Source organism: Canis lupus, chromosome 4 (genome assembly GCF_048164855.1).
Source record: "Canis lupus baileyi chromosome 4, mCanLup2.hap1, whole genome shotgun sequence".
NCBI classification, from domain to species: domain Eukaryota; kingdom Metazoa; phylum Chordata; class Mammalia; order Carnivora; family Canidae; genus Canis; species Canis lupus.
In genome coordinates, this window is record NC_132841.1 from 2,276,778 (window position 1) to 2,294,241 (window position 17,464).

Genomic DNA, 17,464 nt, shown 5'->3' on the forward strand with positions numbered 1-17,464 from the left:
CGCAAACTCTTCTCTCTGTAGTTTTCCAGCTGTTCTTTCTTTATATCTCAGGTTGAATTCATAGGTTTTCAGGATGATTTGAAAGTGATCTAGGTAAGTTGGTGGGGACAGGTGACTTGGGGACCCTACTTCTTCACCATCTTGCCCTTGCCCCCTTCGACTATTATTCTTGATGTGATAAGAAGAAAAGAATATTATACAGGTCAACTTATCTCAGATTTAAGAATTTTACTACTGATATAAAAAATTATTAACAAACTTATGAGGTGAAAAGTAAATGAGATTTTGCACAATTGTATGTACTAAGCCATAACAAGAACACAAGGGCTGTACAATCTGCCATTTATTTCTTTACTGGAACCTGATACATTCAGTGCCTCTTCTTGATATAAAGGGGTTATTTAAAAATTATCACAGATTTGATTTCTTAGCTCCAAAACACTTACTGGCAAGTGATTGAACTGAGTATGTGCTCACTTTGATTGCTCTCTGATTTGGAAGTTTTTTATACTTAAGATTCACCTTTTAGATTTCAAGCCATCTCATTTTGGCAAAATAGAAAGAATAAATAAGGTAATCCTTGTATAAGATGAATTATAATTTTTAAATGAAAAGTATAAAATGATCTATTTTCTTAAAAATAATTAGTATTTTTCATAACACAAAATTTGAAAAAAATTCAAAATCTACTTAGGGTATACTAAGAAAAGTATGACTTCTTATCTCAGAAAGGCCTTATTCTCTCTTCAGAGATACTGACCCTCTTCCACTTACTGCATTTGTATCAGAAATGTTCTACACACATTAAAGCATGCATTTATATAAATACTATCTTTATTAGTTATTGTTATATAACAAATTAATTGGCAGCTGAAAACAACACACATTTATTATTTCAGTTTCTATGTGTCAAAAATCTGAAGATAGCTTAGCTGCACCTGCTGCTATATGATTTCCCACAAGGCTACTGTCAATGTATTGGTCAGGCAGGGTTCTCATCTGAAGGCTCGAACAGTAAAGGATGTTTCTAACCTCATGTCTGTTGGTAGGATTTAGTTTCTTATGGGTTACAGGACCAAGAGTCTCAATCCTTAACCAGTAGTATTCCAGAGGCCAGCCTCAGTTTCTTGCCAGCTTCAGTTTCTTGACATCTCTGACAAGGCAATAGGGAGAAGGCAATAGGGAGAGACTGAGAGTAAGACAAGTTAAAGTCTTAGAAAATTCTAATCATGAAAGTTATAAGCCCTCAACTCTGTGGTACCCTATAGGTTAGAAGCAAGTTACTTAAGGGGAGGGGTTTCCAAGGTCTATGAACAGCCATCATAGCATCCTACCAAAGTCTGGGCCCTGACTCTGAAGTATTCATATCACTTTCCCATGCCAAACACATTAACCTCCCCATCTCTAAAGTCCTTATAAGTACTAACCCATCACAGAATTTAATCCAAGTCCAAAATCTATCTCTAGGATCAGATTCAGGTTCAGACAAGTTGTTGAGTTGTTAAGTAGAACTCTTGGGACATAATTTGTCTTTATCTGACATGTGAGAGACAAGTTTCTGACTGTCTTCCCAGAATACAATTTTGAGCGAAGCATAGGTCAGCAGCCACACACATTCCTATTCAAAAGAAGGGAAAGGGGAAGTAAATAAGAATCCATAACAATTTTGAAATCCAGCTGGGCAAATGTTAGAAGGTCATTGATTATGTTCAAGGCTTGAGAGCAACTCTTTCAAACTAGTTTTCTTGTTGTTGTTGTTTTGTATATGTTTATGCATCCAGGTTAGAATTTTTTTTCCAGGAGTTGTTCAAAGGTGTTAATTGCTTTACTATATTTATTACTTTTCAAAGTTCCAATGGCCGTGGCCAGCAAATTTAGAAAGAAAACCTCAGCTAGTAGTGAATGGCTTTCTGGCTATTAAATTTGCCACCTCTTTGGATGTATTCCAAAAGTTAAGACAGCTTATGAAACACATACCTTTACAGCTAAGAAGCTAGTGAAAATCCTCATTTCTACCTCTCATAATGTCTATCTGTGGCAGTAGGAGAAGTGACAGTGACACACAGGCCACCTTACTTTGCCATGGAGCCAGGATAGTCGGAGGTGACAATATGAAGAAAGACTGGGGTCTCACTGAATTCTGACCTGGGGGCAGGGAGCCTGAGACTCAGACTCAGGCATGGACTTGGGCCCTGAGGCTTTCTCTCTTCCAGCCTTTATTGAGAGCTAGCAGATTGGCTATAGGAATGATTAACTTTGGAAGCAGAAGAAAACATGTTTACTTCAAAGGGTAAGAGAATAAGCTATTCAAGAAGGGGGACCAGGGATCCCTGGGTGGCGCAGCGGTTTAGCGCCTGCCTTTGGCCCAGGGCGCGATCCTGGAGACCCGGGATCGAATCCCACGTCGGGCTCCCGGTGCATGGAGCCTGCTTCTCCCTCTGCCTGTGTCTCTGTCTCTCTGTCTCTCTCTCTCTCTCTCTCTCTGTGACTATCATAAAAAAATTAAAAAAAAAGGGGGGGACCAGAGGATCTGTATCTGGAGAATATGGTCAAGAGTCAGTGTGCTGACTCAGGACCTCACGTTTCCCCAGTGTGCAAGGGGTAGAAGATTCAGTCCTCAGATAAGCTCTGCAGTTGGTCACCCACATTCTTTTTAATTCTTTTACATCCATTCTAGACTAGCTGAGTATATACTTGAGGAACATAGTTATAATATTGCCCTTACAAAGATGGGTAGATGTGGCCAAAGTGCAGGAAGCAAGTTTTTCCTTGGTTTGTTTCATTGTTCTGGTCTGAGTTTTGAGAACTCCTGGCTCTGTGTTCTGCGCTCTTGGTTTCCTCCTCTGAGTCTCCCTGCTTTTTTTTTTTTTTCATGTAAAGTAGCATGTGTTTGCACCAGAATAGTTTTCTCAATGTGCTCACTGTCAGTAGAAATTTAGAGGAGACCAACAGTGTCATTTCATTTTCTATTCTTTGTTTCTTTCAGTTAAAATGGTCAGTGTTTTTGGTGACAGGATTTTCTTATAACTCTGTAGGCCTTTGGTGAATTTCATTGAGATTCACTCCATTAGACAAAGGCCACACTCCAAATGTCTTCTTGATAAGCCCTCTTCTACCTTGGTCTCCTATAGAGGCTGAGGCACTTTACTATAAATAGCATAAAGGAACCAGTTGGCATATTCACTACTTCACTTGGACATTTCCTTAGCTAGATAACCAATGTTTTTCATGTCAATGCTATTTTCCACATAACTGAGATAAAAATTTTGCTAAGCTTTCTACCACTGCATAATAAGGATGCCCCTTCTTCCAGTTTCCAGGAATACATCTCTCACTTCTTTTGAGTCCTCATTGACAGTGTTCTCAATGTTCAAATTTCTACTGATAGCCTGGCCAAGGGAATTTAGGCTTTCTCTATTGTGCTTTTTCAGATCCCTTTAGCCTTCAACTACAGTCCAGTTGAAAAGCCATTTCTATGCTTTGTTATAGAAGTATCCCACTTCCAGGTATCAAAATATGTATTGGTTATCTATTGCGATGTAACAAATTATCACAAAAATGGCTTAAAACAATGCATATTCAGTATCTTAGTTTCTCTTGGTCAAGTGCTCAGACATGGCCTCCCTGGGTCCTCTGTTTCTAGGCTTTTCAAAGGCTTTAATCAAAGTGTCTACAGGCCTGGGGTTTCATCTGAACACTCCACTTGGAAAGACTCCTCATACAAGCTCTCTTTGTGGGCCGTTAGATTGAGTTCCGAGCTAACTGTTGGCCCAAGGCTGCCCTCAATTCCTTCCCAGGGGATATCTCCAGCATGGCTACTTGATATACCAGAGCATGTAAGCACAGGCGACAAGCTACTATCAAGATGGAGGTTATAATCGCATGTAACATAAATTTTTGATATCCCATCACCTTTGTCATAGTCTATTTGTTAGAAACAAGTCACAGGCTTCATCTAACTCAAAGTGTAGGGATTACATAAGGGTGTCAATACTGGAGGCAAAAATCTTTGGGGACATTTTAGAGTCTGCCCACCAAAATTTTTTTCATAATTTTCTTCCCACCAAATATATAATTTGACAATCATTTCATATAAGCATATATAGATATATGTATATCTTAAAATGGCTTCTTTTTAAAAAAATTTAAATATTTTATTTATTTAATCAAGAGAGACACAGAGAGAAAGAGAGAAAGAGGCAGAGGCATAGGCAGAAGGAGGAGCAGGCTCCATGCAGGGAGCCTGACATGGGACTTGATCCCAGGTTTCCAGAATCATGCCCTGGGCTGAAGGTGGTGCTAAACCACTGAGCCACCCGGGCTGCCCATTAAAATGGTTTCTTAATATTTTTTATTTACAAATAAGTCTTTCTATGTGTAATAACCTTAATTGGTGTTATTTTATAAAGGAAAACTCAATGTAAAATGAAAGGCATGAAATCTCTTATGAGTAGGCTTCATAACCCTGTAATATGCAAGTGAGCATATTTGGCTGAATTTATTCTACTCCACAGAACTGTTTTTCAAAAATTCTTATGGTCTTCTCTGTACTAAAATTCATGTAGTAATAACAGTGACAAGCCCTTTTTTACTTGTCATTTATCATGTCTTTTCTCCCAAACTTTGATTCAAGCTTAGTGGAGAGAATTGAAATATTGGCAGAGTTCTCAGCTTAATTTGTAGCTTTCTAAGGGCTTAATCATATGGCCATGATGAAGTCAAACTTGAAAAATGGTAATAATTGTATTAATCTAACAAACTATTAGGTATTGTGAATCTAAAATGCAAAGCTGGTGTCACCTAGTAATAAAAAGAACATGTAGAAATTTCTGTGGGTCAAATATTTGAGTCAAAGCTGTTTGAAACTATAAGGAGAGAGAGGAAACATTGCACTTTGAATGCTTGGTTGATTTGTTGCATGCAGAAACCTGTTTCTGTATCACTGGATTTTTTTTTGCTCATATGATTTCTAGTCTCCAAACTTTTGTTTGGCCACGTGTTTCATAGACATTCCTATTAAATGAAGTACAGAAATATGACATTTAAAAGTTTATCTCAACACTTTCTTCCCGAATCTGAAAAAAATTAGATTTGACATTAGAAACAGGAAATCTACTAAATTCTACTAACTTCCCAATATCACATATCACCTTCCAATAATCACCCTTCAATAGTAGAAAACAGAAATATTGAAGTTAATCTTTAATGTATAAAAATGTCATCTTTAAAAACAAATTTTCATTGGTTGTAGTGGGACTCTTTAGTCCCATGAATTTTCAAGAAAATCTGTCTGTGTATATATATATATATATATATATATATATATATATATATTATATAGATATAGTAAAATTTCACAGGAAGTTACCCTGCATTTTCCTTAATTTGCTCAACTGATTTGCCTCAACTTGTGGGTTTTCTCCTCCAACTAACACTGTGAAATAAGAATGGAAGACATGGAAACTGACTCCCAGTTTGAAGACAGACTCATTACCACACTGATATTTCTGCAGGAAACGGGTGTGTGGCTGGATATTTAGGTTTCTCCTATTTAATTAGCATGTGGGAGTTTCAAAACTCTATTATTTCACATATGTTTATGATCCAATGGTGGAACACTCCAGAAAAAGACATCATATATGTTGTTGCTTCTAATCAGTTTTATTGTTTCCTAGTTTTCAATAAAATAATTGCATTATTTTTCATGCAATGCTTTTCCCTCTCTTTCTCTTTCTCCCTTTCTCTCTCCTTTTCCCCCCATTTTTCAATGATTTTTGGCCAGCGATAGTATACAGATCAACTTGCTTTCATTTGGCTATTTTTGTGCTCATAAATGTGTTTTTTATTGTTTTTTGTTTTTTTTTTTTATTTTCCAGAAATGAACTTTAATGTTTAGAGGTAAGGGCTGCTATTGGTTTTGTTAGTGGTTGTAAGCAACTACAAAAATAGAAAACACTTATGTTGGCAGTTCTTATATGCTATTCTAAACACACATAATCCTCACAATAACTATGTAAATTAGGTACTATGATTATAATACTGATTTTATAGGTGAGGAGATTGGATCACAGTATTTTATTATATTATCAGTGTGGTTTATATGCAAGTGGTAACATATTTTATAAGTGTTATGAAGCTGGAATATAGTCAATTCTAATTTTAGGCAATTGCTTAAATTTCACTCTAGAAGATGGCTGCTCAGCAGACTTTTTCTCTAAAGATTCAGATGGTATACATTTCAAGCTTAACTGGCCACCAGATCTGTTACAGCTAAAATGAAAATATGTAAGTGAATAGATCTGACTATATTTCAATAAAACTTTATTTATAAAATAAAAAGGGGGCCAGATTTGGCAATGGGTCAAAATTTATGAATTTCTGATCCAGAATATTTTAAAAAATCCATTATGTATTCATGTATTCTTAAATTGAAAAAAAAATACAGAGCTTCTACCTCCTTTGATGCATAGATTCATTTTCCTTAGAGAATAGATCAGGAACCTCTGTGAGGGAGTGCCTTACCTTAAAAATGAAAGATTTTCCTCAGGCTTTAGGTTTAAAGTATATGGTAAATGTATACTTACCTCTAAAAAGTAAATGTAGTACAAATGCATTTTTTCCATCAATTCTAAGATGCACAATTTTTATACTCGAATACCCATAAAACCAGAATATTTTTTGCAGCTTATAGTGTCTTATATTCAAAGAAATAGAGAATTGGCACCAAAAACAAACCTGTAGTTGAATAAATTGCTTTTATTACACATTTCAGGAATTGGGAAGGCATGCAGAGCTAACATAGTGTTGAAAATGACTTCTAGGATTTGGGTTTTTATTAACATATGGGGGAGGGTCTATAGACATGGATATTTGCAATGGGTTGGATGTTGTCAGAAAGTGTGGGTAATTTTATGACTGGGTATCTTAATAAATCTCATCCGGAAGATGGGAGGGATAGATCAAGGCTAACTTGTAGTTGGTAAAGGGGCAGTAGTCACTCATATTATCCAAGTAGAGGCATATTTAGTCATTACTTAGCTTGGACAGTGTTCATAATTACAGAGTGGTTATCCTTTTTGTCTCAATTCATCATGGTCACAGAGTGGCCTTGTCTGATGTTGTGTTCCATGTGAGTGTTCACATTCAAAAATAGATGCCATGGCCTCCCTTTGCATGCCAGGCAGTCTCAGGACATCACAAGTTGCTCTTCTCTATTTCAATACAATGTTATATTGATCAACTTATTTTTTTTTAAAGATTTTATTGATTCATGAGAGACATAGAGAGAGAGACAGAGACAGAGACACAGGCAGAGGGAGAAGCAGGCTCCACACAGGGAGCCTGACATGGGACTCGATCTCTTCACCCTGGGCTGAAGGCAGCGCTAAACTGCTGAGCCACCGGGGCTGCCCTCAACTTATGTTTCTAAATACTTTTAGTAGATATCAAAGAGCTCTCTAGATAGTCTTCATTCTTAGAATTTAAGATTATTCTAAGTAATTAAGTTCAGACTTTAGTGCCTAACACATTTTCCTGAATAGAGTAGGTCCACTGTTAAATGAATTAATTCCACTTGTAAGGTATAGTATTTCCCATGACAACTGATGACTGAATGCCACATAGAATGTATAGTCACACTTGAGTCATGGGCTTCTGTTTTTTCACTGAAACACTGGAAAGTTTTCAATCTGTTTTCCTACTCTTATCTAAGGTAATACCACTTTCAAAACAAAATGATTTACACTTAAGCCAAAGACCTCTGAAACATGGAATTGACTTACAGAAATGTATTAAGTATTCACTCTAAAAGACAAAATAAAAAGCTAAAAATGATTCCAATAACCTTATGTTTTAGTACTTCTGATTGGAGAATTATTGAGTGATTTAGTAGGGTTCCTACTGCTTTCCAAGTTTTTGTCCCAGAAATTATAAGCCAGGTAATAAGGACTGAAAAGCTCTATTGTCAAGACTTGGAAAAATAGGGAAGAAACAGTTAGAAGGAACATAGCAAACAAAGCACATTGGATCTTGTACAGTGGGAATATTCTGCACAGGTAATGGAGATGTCAGAGTCATTTAAATTCTTGACTTAAATTTTATGGTTAAGTGCATCATTCTTTTCCAGAAATTCTTCAAATGTCATCTTTTTCACAGCAGCATCATTCTCAAAAATAAAATGAAAAGAAACTTGTTTCTGAAAGTGTCATATTTTAACACCAAGAGCAGAGAGTTGTAAAGCATGTGTGTGTGTGTGTTTACATAAGTAGGGACTCATAGAATCATTTAAGCAAGAAGTTTTCTGAAAAATTTTCTAGAACGCTCTAAGTGTTAGGATGGAGTTTACTTAAAATGGAATTTAGTTCTGACTTACTGAATCGCTAAAGTACTCCTTGTTAAACTGTCACTCAGAGGCTAAGAATTAGAAAAAGCTATTATTGATTTAATACAGTCTTTGGAACTTTGCAGTTTAATAATGAGGATTGTCCACATGTGGACAAGAATGTGTATTATTGCTATTTTAATGTAATCAAATTTAAAGTTGATGATATAATAAGAGCAAGGTGAGTAGATATAAGCTATGGTTCCAGACCTAGTTTTGGTTATGGGTTATGACTTCACAGCTAACGATTAATAGAATACATTATAAATTCAAAAATTAGATAAGAAACTAAAGTGGTTATGAATAGACCAATAATAAGAGTGTGCCATGATGTTACTATGAGAGATTTGTTTATATTTATAGGTTGCCAAAATGGCATTGACCATAATGGAAATATTTGGTTAATGTGTTTATCTTAAAATTAAAAATTTTAAAAATCAGGGCACCTGGGTGGCTCCATCGGTGAAGTGTCTGCCTTCAGCTCAGGTCATGATCCTTGGGTCCTAGGATCAAGCTCTGAGTCAGGTTCCCTTGTCAGCGGGGAGTCTGCTTCTCCCTCTCCCTCTGATTTTTAAAATCAAAGATCATCTTTAAAAAAAAAAGGAAAAAGATAAATTACAAACAAAGACAATGTATGTGCCCTCAGTTCTCCTTTTCTCACAGCTGTGGAAAACCATGAGTTAAAGCAAAGGAATGATTACCCTAAATTCAGGTTAGTGATCAGCTCTGGACATAAGGAAGGAGTCCACCATGAGGGAAGGCACAATGGAGGCTTTAATGTTATTGGTAATATGCTTTGTATTAAGCTCAGAGGTGAATACATGGTTACTCTTCCTTATAACACTGTTGTTATATACCATACTTTCAGCGCATATTGTGTTAGTATACATAGACTTGGGACAGACCACCTGGCATCATCAATTTGCACTATAGTACCTCTTAGTTGTGTGAGGTATATGCTTCAAATGGATGCTAGGATGCTAGGATAACACATAGTAAGTCCTCAATAAATATCAGCTGTTATTTTTGTGGCAAAGCTTCACAAAAGTCACTTGCAGACTTATTTAATCAACAGACAATCTTCTAAAGCTAGTATCTTTAACAACAGTTTATAGAGAAACAGATTTATGGTTCCCAACTTAAATGCCATTATCTTGGTCATATAGTTAGTGTGGAATACCATCAGAAGTCGTTATTATACTCTAAATCATAATTAGTCTATTATAAAATGCCTACAAGGAACTCAGTGTTAAAAAGAAGACAGTGCCATGGGACGCCTGGGTGGCTCAGTGGTTGAGCATCTGCCTTTGGCTCAGGGCATGATCCCAGGGTCTTGGGATCAAGTCCCACATTGGGTTCCCTGCATGGAGTCTGCTTCTCCCTCTGCCTGTGTCTCTGCCTGTGTCTCTCATGAATAAATAAATACAATCTTAAAAAAAGATTAAAAATAAAAAAGAAGACAGTGTCAAAAAGTAACCAGGCCTGGCATCAGAATACCTGTGCTTTCTCTCTGTTCCTCTGCCAATTAGCCTGTGACTGTAGCCATTTATCCTCTGTGGGCTTTGGGATGTGATTTAGGCTGGATAAGGTTATATCTGAAGCACAATTTTAGCTCTAGGATTATGTCATATCTTTGATATTTTTTTCTTATTACTGCTGATATTTTTGTAAGGTTTGACAAGAGAGTAGGTGGAGTGGGGGTACATCCAAGTTAATTTTCCAAGATAAATTTGGCTTCTTGTTAGTCTATTTCTTATTCTTTATTTGCTTCACTCTTGCTTTGTTTTCTTGTCTCTTTCTCTTTTTATGTGTATCAACATAAAACCATTTTTGTTCTCTTCAGCATTTTTTATTAGGAAAAAATAAAATCTATGTCTTTGGTATAGAAATGGAGCTTTCTAAAACTATGCATCAACTATATAGCCATAGTCTCATAGAGAATATAACATACTTTTGACCAGCTCTATAATCCCGGGGTTCAGAAGTGGTATAATGTGTATCTTTAAATTGCTGAAAATATTTTACTTGTTTTGCAGTCCATGAAGCTTATACTGGGGAAATAAAGAAAGGAAATATGGAAGGTCCTCACATTTCTATTATTACTTGGAAAGTAGTTAGATTGCCTAGCATACAGGAAGCAATGAATAAAAATCAGTTGCTATTATTGCTAATACTAATAAAACATAATTAGACCTAAGAAGTGAAACAGTTTAAGCTATGAGTCAATTACCTGGTAGGATAAATAAAAATTTTAGTAGAGTTTGAAGATTGTATTTTGGAATATATAACAGACTCTGGGATCCTAGAAAGAGGGGAGTTGCTGGGGGCGCTGGAAACATATCTCTGATTTTGCATTTACCATATCATATCTCTGATTTTGCATTTACCTTGGGATAGTCTTTGGGTAAGCAATCACACAGGTAAAGATGTGAAAACAGCTTTTATATTGGTGAACAATTATTTAAACTCTGAGCTCTTAAGTTAGGTGACCCACTTGGAAATACTAATAAATATTTACATAAATGCCATTCTTAATGTACTTCACATACATTAAGCAGCCCTAAAATTATACTGTAAATGAAATAACCAGAAGAAACCAAATACAAAAAGGCACTAATATTACTAGGAGTGTTGGAATTTATTTGTAAGGCAAGTGAGCAATGATCACAAGAAAATTGTGTGGATAATGAGAAAATAAACTGATTTGGAGGGAATTCAATATGCATTCAAATAACATCAATTCTATAACTACTCTGGGTAAAAAGACTCTGTATTGGCTTTATGGTCTTAAAAACAAAAGGATAAATTAATTTTTATGGGAAATAAGAGAAGAGTTTTAGAAAAAGCCTGATAACTGCTCCTTCTGCTCCTTCTGCCACTGATACATTTGAATAACACCCTTCTGTTGTTAAGATATCAGAGAGTACAAAAGCCAACTAACTCCAAAAGAAGCAAATATGCATGTTTTCTGAATCTTCTAAAGATTGCCTCCAAAGGATTGTCTGTATATGTGAATAAAGCATCCAAAAAGCTTTCACCATCATCAAAACCTTTCCCTTTTCTAAGCAAATATTTCTTTTTTTTTTAATTTTTTTTTCAATTTTTATTTATTTATGATAGTCATAGAGAGAGAGAGAGAGGCAGAGACATAGGCCGAGGGAGAAGCAGGCTCCATGCACCGGGAGCCCGACGTGGGATTCGATCCCGGGTCTCCAGGATCGCGCCCTGGGCCAAAGGCAGGCGCCAAACCGCTGCGCCACCCAGGGATCCCTAAGCAAATATTTCAATGAAATAGTTATTTTTCTCTGCAAACATATTTTACTCTTAAATGATGATGCATTCAGATTTTCTTTCTGAGACAGAATTATATTCTATTTGTAGCAATTATGATATAAAAATATAGGTGTCCTTACAGATATTGGTAGTTTTATTAATATATTTTCTGAATATCCTTTTTCAATAACATATTTTGATGAATTATTTTAAGAAGCTCATCAGTTGCCAATTATTTGTAAAGAAATATTGATTTTATCAGGCCAAGTTTGAAGAGTATTTACACATTCAACATTTTGCACCAAATAATTTTATTTTATTAAAAAATTTTTTTTATTGGAGTTCAATTTGCCAACATATAGCATAACACCCAGTGCTCATCCCACCAAGTGCCTCCCTCAGTGCCTCACCCAGTCACCCCAATCCCCTGCCCACTTCCCCTTCCACTATCCCTTGTTCATTTCCCAGAGTTAGGCATCTCTCATGTTTTGTCACCCTCACTGATATTTTCACTCATTTTCTCTCCTTTCCCTTTATTCCCTTTCACTAATTTTTATATTCCCCAAATGAATGAGACCATATAATGTTTGTCCTTCTCCGATTGACTTACTTCACTCAGCATAATACCCTCCAGTTCCATCCACGTTGAAGCAAATGGTGGGTATTTGTCGTTTCTAATGGTTGAGGAATAATCCATTGTATACATAGACCACATCTTCTTTATCCATTCATCTTTCGATGGACACCGAGGCTCCTTCCACAGTTTGGCTATTGTGGACATTGCTGCTATAAACATGCACCAAATAATTTTAGGATAGTAATAAATGTACTTGGTACAATGTAAAATATTAAAATGACTTTCTCTGTTTTTTTCTCTGCTCCCTTATCCATTTTTCTCCATATGAAAATAAGCATATTAAATAAGTTGCTCTGGAATCTTTTTTTTTTTAAGATTTTATTTATTTATTCATAGAGACATAGAGAGAGAGGCAGAGAGAGAAGCAGGCCCCATGCAGGGAACCCGATGTGGGACTCAATCCCAGGTCTCCAGGATCACACCCCGGGCTGCAGGCGGCACTAAACCGCTGTGCCCCCAGGGCTGCCCAGTTGCTCTCAAATCTTAATGTCACTTAAAGATTGAGTGACGGTCAGGCATTTTCGTAGGAAACCTTCAGGAAACTGAACTACTTAGAAATTGGGAATTTTAAGAGTGCTATATTTCAAACCTATTATTTTCTAACATTTTATTTTAATTTTAAACTTATTTTAGTTTTGAGAGGAGAAACAGGAAGAATTGTGAAAGAAAAAGAACCCCACAATAATTTGGATACATTCTTTTCAGAACCTAAGAGTTCAATGAATCAATGTAAGTTTCTAATAATAGTCTATATTTTAACTTATTTGTTGGTTCTATATTAATTTGAAAGAGCAGCATTCTGGGAAAATTACACCCTAAGTACAATAATGAAATTTTATTTTTCCTAGAAGTTGACTCTGTGTGTGTGTGTGTGTGTGTGCATACATGCATGTGCATTGGAAATATGAAGGGGAGAGAGAAATCTGACTTACTAATTAAATCCATAAAGTTATGGTAACTGAGCTTTAATCTATTTCCATTGTCCCATCATGGTGAGGCAGGTCTAGGTATAAGGAAAAGAATTAATGTTTGAGGAGGAAAGTTGCCTATCCAAGTAAGCCTAATACAAACAACTATACCTTGATATGCTAGCTAACTGGGGATACTCAAAGAACTTATATATTGCATCTTCTTATTCATTTATTCATTCACTCATTTGTGTTCATTTATTTTACACGTATTTATTGAGTATCTACAACTTACCAGGAGCTAATATGATACTAGGAGTACACTGGGAATAAAACAGACATGGTTCTATTCTTCATGGAATTACAATCTGATTGGGATTGGGGTGCTGGATGTGTGATCAGTAGGAAATAATCAAATACCAAAATATATTCTCCTTCAGGAAAACATACAGAAAGTATGTGACAAGCATAAGATAGCCAGAGGATGTCTAGAAAAGCTTTCCTAAGGCAATGACATTTGAAAGAAGACTGGAAAGATGAGTAGAAGTTAATCAGCTCTACAGACAAAGGCATTCAGGGAGGAAAGAATGGCATTTCAAAAATTCTGGGGAAGAAGGGAGCATGGTTCCTTTAAGGAACTGAAATTTGGACAATTTAATGGGATGAAGAGAAGAAGACTTGCACACTATGATGCTATAGGGCTTGACAGTGACCAGATTTGGTCCTTAATGCTAAGGGAAGTTATTTATTAAAGTATTAAATGAAGGCACAGCAGGATGGTTAGATCTGCAATGCCCCTGGGATTTCAGGGTGGAAGATGGACTAGAGCAACCCAAGAGTAGATGTGCATGACTATTAGCAGGGAACTATCATAAACAAGGAAAAAATGATAGGAGGTCAGTCTAGATGTGGTGAAACAGATAAGTTTTATAAGATATTTTGGGGACAACATATCAGGCACTGGGGTGAGATAGTAAAATTTGAAGGTCTACCAGTTTACTTCAGGGGGGTATTTGTATTATATTGAGTTGGAAGGGCTTTTAAATTGTCCATGGAGATTCAAAACACTAATTGGATGTGTATAATTGGAAATGTTGAATATATCTTGGGCTAGAGGTTTACATTTAGGAATCAACATCATATATAAGTGACATCTGAAAGTTTGTAAGAGTTAGCTAAAAACATGTAGAAACTGGAAAGAAAATTATAATAGTAGTTTGAGAAACAGAAAGAAGAATGCCTAAAAATGCCTAAAGGAGATTAGAAAGAAGAGGCAAAAAAGGTAAAAAAAAAAAAAAAAAAAAAAAGAAGAGAACAAAAGGGATAGTAAATCTTTTAATTGTAATGATATGGAAAGCTACTGAGACAAAGATGGAAAATGTTCCTTTAGAGGAACATGGAATGTCACAAAGTTATTGGAGTCTGATAAGAGCAATTCTAGTGGTATGGCAGGCATGGAAGGATGGCTATCTTGGGTGCAGGAGTAAATGGAATGTGAGGATGGGAGAGGGGGTGAAGATAATGCTCTAGTGGGAGACAGGAGTGGGAAGATAAAAAAAGGCCCCTTACCCCCACCTCCGTGTGGCCCATCCACGATGGGTAATAGTTGAGCATGTTGAAATGCTGATGGAGAAGGAACCAGTTGAGAAGGAAATTTTGAATATAGGAAACATAAAAATAGAGAAAATATAAAAAGTATTGAATAGGGAAAAACAGTAGAAGTCACTGGGATCCCCTTAATCCAATCAAGTATTTAACTTGAAATTGGAGTGCAATTTCAGCATGGCTTTTTCTACCTCTGCTTTGGCCCATATTGTAGGGTGTAGATTTCTAGGGATACTGACTGTTTTGTAGGACCTTGCTATTTAGTATGACTTCATTTTCAACTCTCAATCAGCTTGAGATTACAGATAACTCAGCTCTGCCTTTTTTGGTGACTTTATGTTTACTTTTTAGCATCTTGCTCTTTCCTGGCTAAAAATGCATTGGGACAGGGAGGGAGAGCACTGCATTTGGCATAACTTCCTTACACCTTCCTTCTCAAGATTTTGGCTCATTGACTTATGAATGATTGGCCAGCAGCAAACTCCAACTTTTGCCTCCCTTCCCCCAGGAGATTGTCAAATCTTGCCTTGCTCTGCTGCATCTTTGCTTTATTTCTATGAGTGGTTTATCAGCTTCTGGCTCTATGCTACACATTAGCAAATATCCTGAGCAGAAAAGCTCACATTTCTCGGGTTCCCTTTTCTCCAAGATCTTGGCCTCTCAAATGCTAGTTTCTTTAGCAATTCTGCAATGTATTCAAGCAAATGATGCATTTTATCCAACTCTTCTGATTATTTCTGGTGGAACATGGCTTTGCTATAAGCGATTGTATTATAACCCAACATGGCAATGTTGTGCTTCATCTAACTTTAAATATAATGAGTAATTCAATAAAAATCTCAAAAGTTATGCTCAAAACGTTCTTTACTTTACACAGGTATATCATGATAATTGTGATTCATTGACAGTTCTGATTTTGCATGGAAACCTTTAAAATTGTTAGCATTAGTGCCTACCATAGAAGCAAAGTTCTTTTAATGAAAACACCCTTTTCCTCTTAGGGGTAGTGCATAGTTTTGTAAAGATTGATAAATAAGAACTAATGTTTTGGGTTCAATTAATGATTTTCCGGCCATGGATTTAAGAATGGTCTCTGAAGAGGGAAAGCATGTATTCCTCGTTCCAGCGATTTCAGGTGTGGAGAGGTGGCAGGCAGAGCTTTTAAAGCTAACAATTTTTTAAAAAATATTTATTGTTTTTGACAAAGAAGATTTTATTTTGGAAAACTTTTAGAATGAAATAACGGAACAAGTTCTTTTTTAACATGCTGCAGTTTATTCTATAAGAATTTACTGTTCTAAAGGAATATGGGTGGTAGTTAAACAGCATCATTCCTGTGTAAAGTTGGATTGAAATTTTACTTCACCTGGTGAGAAAGAAGAACTCAATAGATGGCATGTTGTTAAATCGTGGTCCTATTAACATTCTCCACCTTCCATTGCCCTATGTCTGTGACTGGACAGACCCTCCCTGGTGCACTATGGATCTGAATACATACTGATTCAAGGCCTTGTCTTCTAAAATTCTGTATTTCCCCTCCAAGTTTCCACTAGAAATCAAGAACAAATTTATTTTGACACCAGAAGATAGCTAAGCATTTGTGTCTTTACAATATTCTAAGAACATATTTTAGGGCACCAGACAGAATATCATTTTTTTTTTTTTACCTGCTTAAATAACCTTGAACAGATCTTTCTTTAGCAAGTCAGATTGGTTAAATCTCTCACAAAGTTTGAATAATTTGGCTCTTAACTTCTTGTTGTGTACAGCTTTAGGGTTAAAGGAAGGGGAATCAAGTATAGCAGTGATAATATGTTTCTTTTGAATATGGAAATGATATTTAGATTCTTTGGAAATTACAATTTTGGTGCTTGTGAAGATGTGTCTATGTAGGCTGGTGTTAGGCATGCTATAATGTCAATCAGAAGGACTTTAGAGCATGAAGATTTTGATATTTACTAGCCAGATTCTTGGACAAGTTTCTTAATTACTAAACTATATAAAAATGGATTATTAAAATAATGATACTATCCTTAAAGAGACTTCCTAAAATGCAAATAAAAGAAAATGTGAAAGCTCTTTATGACAACAAAATACATGTTAAAATTGACCATAATTAATAATTAGTAGTAAGAAAAACATCAAAGGTACAAACTTCCAATGATAAAGTAAATAAGTCATGGGGATGTAATGTGTAGCATCATGACTATATAGTTAATATAAATTAACTGTATTATATATTATAACTCTATATTTGACAGTTGCTAAGAGAGTAGATTTTAAAAGTTCTTATCACAAGAAAAAGAAATTTGCAACTCTTTGTGGGAATGGATGTTACCATGGTGATTATTCACAACATATACATATACTGAATTGTTACAGTATACACCTGAAACTAATATAATGTTATATATCAATCATATTTCATTAAAACTGTTTCAAATAAATAAAGAGATTAACTTAAATCTGTATTTAAAGAACTTGGTAGGGCAGCCTGGGTGGCTCAGCGGTTTAGTGCTGCCTTCAGCCTAAGGCCTGATCCTGGAGACCCGGCATCAAGTCCCACGTCAGGCTCCCTGCATGGAGCCTGCTTCTTCCTCTGCCTGTGTCTCTGCCTCTCTCTCTTTCTCTCTCTCTGTGTCTCTCATGAATAAATAAATA

The 17,464-nt window shown here is 35.9% G+C and overlaps 1 long non-coding RNA gene across 1 annotated transcript; it reads right to left on the minus strand.

Annotated features, from left to right (window-relative positions):
• Nucleotides 1-837: 837 nt before the first annotated feature.
• On the minus strand, nt 838-14,478 carry LOC140631724 (uncharacterized). Its single transcript, XR_012029218.1, has 4 exons — nt 12,264-14,478; nt 8,827-8,968; nt 1,428-1,618; nt 838-1,153 (listed from the first exon to the last, which is right to left on the minus strand). It is a non-coding gene; the product is annotated as an uncharacterized lncRNA (long non-coding RNA).
• Between the last annotated feature and the right edge of the window lie 2,986 nt (nt 14,479-17,464).